The 5,563-nt window shown below is 39.8% G+C and overlaps 1 long non-coding RNA gene across 1 annotated transcript in view; it reads left to right on the top strand.

The window, feature by feature from the left end:
* Nucleotides 1-243: 243 nt before the first annotated feature.
* Nucleotides 244-5,563, top strand: part of LOC133665434 (uncharacterized) — a 42,989-nt gene continuing 37,669 nt past the window's right edge. The window contains exon 1 of the long non-coding RNA XR_009828743.1: nt 244-551. This is a non-coding gene — a long non-coding RNA (uncharacterized LOC133665434). The remainder of the gene's footprint in view (nt 552-5,563) is intronic.

Here is a 5,563-nt window from a genome sequence, read left to right as displayed (position 1 = left end):
GTCTAAAAAATAAAATATCTCCGGAAAAGATATCATGTTACTTGAACTTCAAGTAATTGTTCAAACATTTTTAAATAAACGTAATTATTACTAAATTCTCTTTGTTTGTGTTTGTATTCATATTGGTAGGTTACAGCCAGAGAAGGGTTGTTCAAACATTGAAGAAAATCAGTACCACTTTATTTTGAAAGATAAATTATTTTTAATTTGGCGTTTCCTGTACTGAGAGCTTCCCCGGACGTGACTCCACACTAAATATCTGCAGCCTGATATATTTTTGGGGAAAATACGTATTTGGGTTCCTTTTTTGTCCGCACAGATGTAGGCTATATTTTAGTTTAATCACTTTAGTTTTTTGACTGCTCAAACTGGCGTTTTTGCAAAGACTTTGAAGGCTCCGACGTTGCAGAAAGTAAAAGTGAAAGTAAGCTAGCAGTCAGTCGTTTTCTTGTTTGGTTAGCTTGCAGCAGTGTAGATTTGTATTTGTATTTTTATTTTCATGTTCATGTATTTGTTTTTAACTACACGTGGAATACAGTGCTACTTTCAAGGTAAGCTTATTTCCTTTTCGTGTTGTTTTTGTGACAGTTTGTTTACTGACAACGTTACTTCCGGTGTTGTTGTGTAAAACCAACAAAGTGTACATTTACTCAACATTCGAAGCCATAAATTCATATCAGGACCATGTTGAGTCACAAAGTACTCTGGTTTGAGGGCAAACATGTTCTTTTACATCGCATAAGTTTGACTTTAAAACTTTGTTTACAAGCGTACTGCAGGAGTTAAATGTTCCCACCGGCCGCTAGATGTCGCCAAACCGAAGTCATTTAAGGCAAAAGGAGCATTTGCGAAAATATTTGGATCATTCATAACTATCCATCTATTCATCCATCCATTTTCTACCGCTTGTCCCTTTTGAAATTCAACTAAATATTCTTTAGTATTTCTGTCTATTTACTCTATCCTACTTAATCTATATAATATATAGGTTAACTGTGAACAGTTTTAATAAGATTGCTAATTAAGCAGCTTTTTTAAACTATTTTTAAGAAGTCCATTTATATGGGGGTTTTATAAGTGTGTGTGTGTGTGTGTGTGTGTGTGTGTGTGTGTGTGTGTGTGTGTGTGTGTGTGTGTGTGTGTGTGTGTGTGTGTGTGTGTGTGTGTGTGTGTGTGTGTGTGTGTGTGCGCGTGTGTGTTTATATGTATGTTTATATATATATATATATATATACACACACACATATATATATAAACATATATATATATATATATGTTTATATAATTAATGTGTGTGTGCGTGTGTGTGTGTTTATATGTGTGTTTATATATGTATATATATATACACACACACACACACCCACACATATGTAAACATATATATCAGGAAGGGGAAGCAGTGCACTATCAACACCGTGTATGGTGAGAATGGTTTTCTGCTGACCTCGACTGCGGATGTTGTGGATCGGTGGAGGGAATACTTCGAAGACCTCCTCAATCCCACCAACACGTCTTCCTATGAGGAAGCAGTGCCTGGAGAATCTATGGTGGGCTCTCCTATTTCTGGGGTTGAGGTTGCTGAGGTAGTTAAAAAGCTCCTCGGTGGCAGGGCCCCGGGGGTGGATGAGATCCGCCCGGAGTTCCTTAAGGCTCTGGATGCTGTGGGGCTGTCTTGGTTGACAAGACTCTGCAGCATCGCGTGGACATCGGGGGCGGTACCTCTGGATTGGCAGACCGGGGTGGTGGTTCCTCTCTTTAAGAAGGGGAACCGGAGGGTGTGTTCTAACTATCGGGGGATCACACTCCTCAGCCTTCCCGGTAAGGTCTATTCAGGTGTGCTGGAGAGGAGGCTACGCCGGATAGTCGGACCTCGGATTCAGGAGGAACAGTGTGGTTTTCGTCCTGGTCGTGGAACTGTGGACCAGCTCTATACTCTTGGCAGGGTCCTTGAGGGTGCATGGGAGTTTGCCCAACCAGTCTACAAGTGCTTTGTGGACTTGGAAAAGGCATTCGACCGTGTCCCTCGGGAAGTCCTGTGGGGAGTGCTCAGAGAGTATGGGGTATCGGACTGTCTGATTGTGGCGGTCCGCTCCCTGTATGATCAGTGTCAGAGCTTGGTCCGCATTGCCGGCAGTAAGTCGGACACGTTTCCAGTGAGGGTTGGACTCCGCCAAGGCTGCCCTTTGTCACCGATTCTGTTCATAACTTTTATGGACAGAATTTCTAGGGGCAGTCAAGGCGTTGAGGGGATCCGGTTTGGTGGCTGCAGGATTAGGTCTCTGCTTTTTGCAGATGATGTGGTCCTGATGGCTTCATCTGGCCAGGATCTTCAGCTCTCACTGGATCGGTTTGCAGCTGAGTGTGAAGCGACTGGGATGAGAATCAGCACCTCCAACTCCGAGTCCATGGTTCTCGCCCGGAAAAGGGTGGAGGAGATCTTTCCCCAAGTGGAGGAGTTCAAGTACCTCGGAGTCTTGTTCACGAGTGAGGGAAGAGTGGATCGTGAGATCGACAGGCGGATCGGTGCGACGTCTTCAGTAATGCGGACGCTGTATCGGTCCGTTGTGGTGAAGAAGGAGCTGAGCCGCGAGGCAAAGCTCTCAATTTACCGGTCGATCTACGTTCCCATCCTCACCTATGGTCATGAGCTTTGGGTTATGACCAAAAGGACAAGATCACGGGTACAAGCGGCCGAAATGAGTTTCCTCCGCCGGGTGGCGGGTCTCTCCCTTAGAGATAGGGTGAGAAGCTCTGTCATCCGGGGGGAGCTCAAAGTAAAGCCGCTGCTCCTCCACATCGAGAGGAGCCAGATGAGGTGGTTCGGGCATCTGGTCAGGATGCCACCCGAACGCCTCCCTAGGGAGGTGTTTAGGGCACGTCCGACCGGTAGGAGGCCACGGGGAAGACCCAGGACACGTTGGGAAGACTATGTCTCCCGGCTGGCCTGGGAACGCCTCGGGATCCCCCGGGAAGAGCTGGACGAAGTGGCTGGGGATAGGGAAGTCTGGGCTTCCCTGCTTAGGCTGCTGCCCCCGCGACCCGACCTCGGATAAGCGGAAGAAGATGGATGGATGGATGGATATTTATGTTTATATAATTAATATGTGTGCGTGTGTGTGTTTATATATATATATATATATATATATATATATATATATATATATATATATATATATATATATATATATATATATATATATATATATATATATATATATATATATATATATATATATATATATATATATATACACACACACACACATATATATAAACATATATATATATATGTTTATATAATTAATGTGTGTGTGTGTGTGTGTGTGTGTGTGTGTGTGTGTGTGTGTGTGTGTGTGTGTGTGTGTGTGATTACCAAAATAGTTGGCGATTAATTTAGTCATCGATTCGTTGGAACTATGCTATGCACATGCGCGGAGGCTTTTTTTTTTTTTTTTTTTTTTTTGGTTATTTTTTTTTTTTAATTTTTTTATTTTTTATAAACCTTTATTTATAAACTGCAATATTTACAAACAGCTGAGAAACAATAATCAAAATAAGTACAAAAACAGTACAAAACAGCGCCAGGGCGGCGGTCAGGCTACGTCTCATGAGGTGGCGTAAGCTAGCCAATGATGTGTCATGTGCAGCTCACGTGACGGCGGCGTCTCCTTTGCTGGAAAAATTCGAAAAATGGCGCAGGAAAACAGTACCGATAGTTTAGCGGAGAAACATCTTGAGGTTATTGCTTCAATGGAGAAAAGTGTACGACCTAAGTCGTCAAAAGTGTGGGAACACTTCACTTTAAAGACTTCAAAGAAGACCGTTTCCTGCAAAATGGCACGGAAGTACAACATTGCTTCTGGAGCACCTGAAGAAGAAACATGTTGGAGCCATGGATGAAGGGAGGAACTCAGTACGTAACTTTTTAAGTCCATAGTGGCAACAAGCATTCATGAGTTCAGCTTTTTTGTGAGTAACGTTAAAGTTATGCCTTTGTTGCAACGCGGGGCTGATAATGTGTCTCCGGCACATTTGACTCCGTTTTGAGAGAGAAAACGCACGGTTACCAATTTCGAAATAAACGTAACGGACAGAAATATCTCAGGTTGGTTTCATAATGGATCAATGTAGCCGGGCCGATAAAGCTATATAAATATATTTAGATTTGAGTGACGCTTTAGTATAACTAAACGTTATGAAGGTGCTGGAATATTTCATGCTATTATTCAGAGGCAGCCTAAAATGAATCCTTTATTATTCACAACAGAAACGTGTACAATATCTGATTCAGTTCTGATGAGTTACATTTCTGTGTTATTATTGGTGTATGCTGCACCCCCAATGTCCACAACATGGTGCCAGTATGCTGGTTTTTTTCAATAAAATACTGGAAAGGATAGAAATGTAGTTTGTCTCTTTTATCCGATTATTAATCGATTAATCGAAGTAATAATCGACAGATTGATCGATTATCAAATTAATCGTTAGTTGCAGCCCATATATATATATATATATATATATATATATATATAAATTTTTTGCCAAAAAAAAGAGTGAGTATAAGGATAACAACCACTGAAAAAAATTATTACAACATAGATTAGAATATCACATTTGACTGTAAAATGACTATATAAACATATTTTGCTGAGTATGTAAAGTTTTCTTCCACAATAAACAATTATAACTGCTAAGCATATGTTGATATGATGTGTTTTGATGAAGAAACATGTTATTATGAGGAAGCACTGGAGGTCACTAAAGCACCAATACTGTAGACCACAGGTGTCAAATTCAAGTTTGACACCTGTGCCAGTTATTTTATCCTGGACTGCCACTTAATTTTAACGTGGGCCGTCCCCCAAAATTTTTTCAGTTCATTTATTTTCATTCATAAAAAAATCAAACAAAGGAATTAAATAAAAATAAATCAGTCAACATAACATAAAGTAAAATATGAATGAAAAGGAGCAGGAAGAAGTAAAAAAACGTATATCGTCCTCCCTTTTTTTCACAAATACAACAATTGACTTTCAATGTTGGCGACTACAAAGCCATATTTAAATTTTTCAAGATTTAAACCAACAATGAAAAAAAGATTCTACTCAATCATCATGATTTTTACAATTTATTTTAATACAGAAAGAGATTTACATTGTTTTATTCCACTATCAAATTTGTTCCATACGTTAACACCTCTGATTGAAATACTTCTTTCCATTATCACTTTTCTAAATCGAGATTTATTAAAGACCTCACTTCCTTTCAGATTATAATTAATTTCCCTTTTGACAAATCTGTTTTGAATGTTGTTTGGTAGAATTGCTGCATGTGCTTTGTACATGATTTGTAGGATATTATACTCTACCAGTTCATGATTTTTTAATCAATTTAACTGTCTGAATGTCGGGTTTGTGGGTTCCCTGTGTGCATTTCCAGTAATGATTCTTACAGCTCTTTTCTGCAGAAGGAAGATTGTTATCAAAGTTTTCAAAAATTAATACTTGAAAATCTGCTTGTCTTCTTGACTTAGGGTTTTAAAGTAAGGTATCCATCAGTCTGT

The sequence above is a fragment of the Entelurus aequoreus genome, linkage group LG14 (assembly GCF_033978785.1).
Source record: "Entelurus aequoreus isolate RoL-2023_Sb linkage group LG14, RoL_Eaeq_v1.1, whole genome shotgun sequence".
Lineage (NCBI taxonomy): Eukaryota > Metazoa > Chordata > Actinopteri > Syngnathiformes > Syngnathidae > Entelurus > Entelurus aequoreus.
This window is presented reverse-complemented; position numbering and strand designations above follow the sequence as displayed.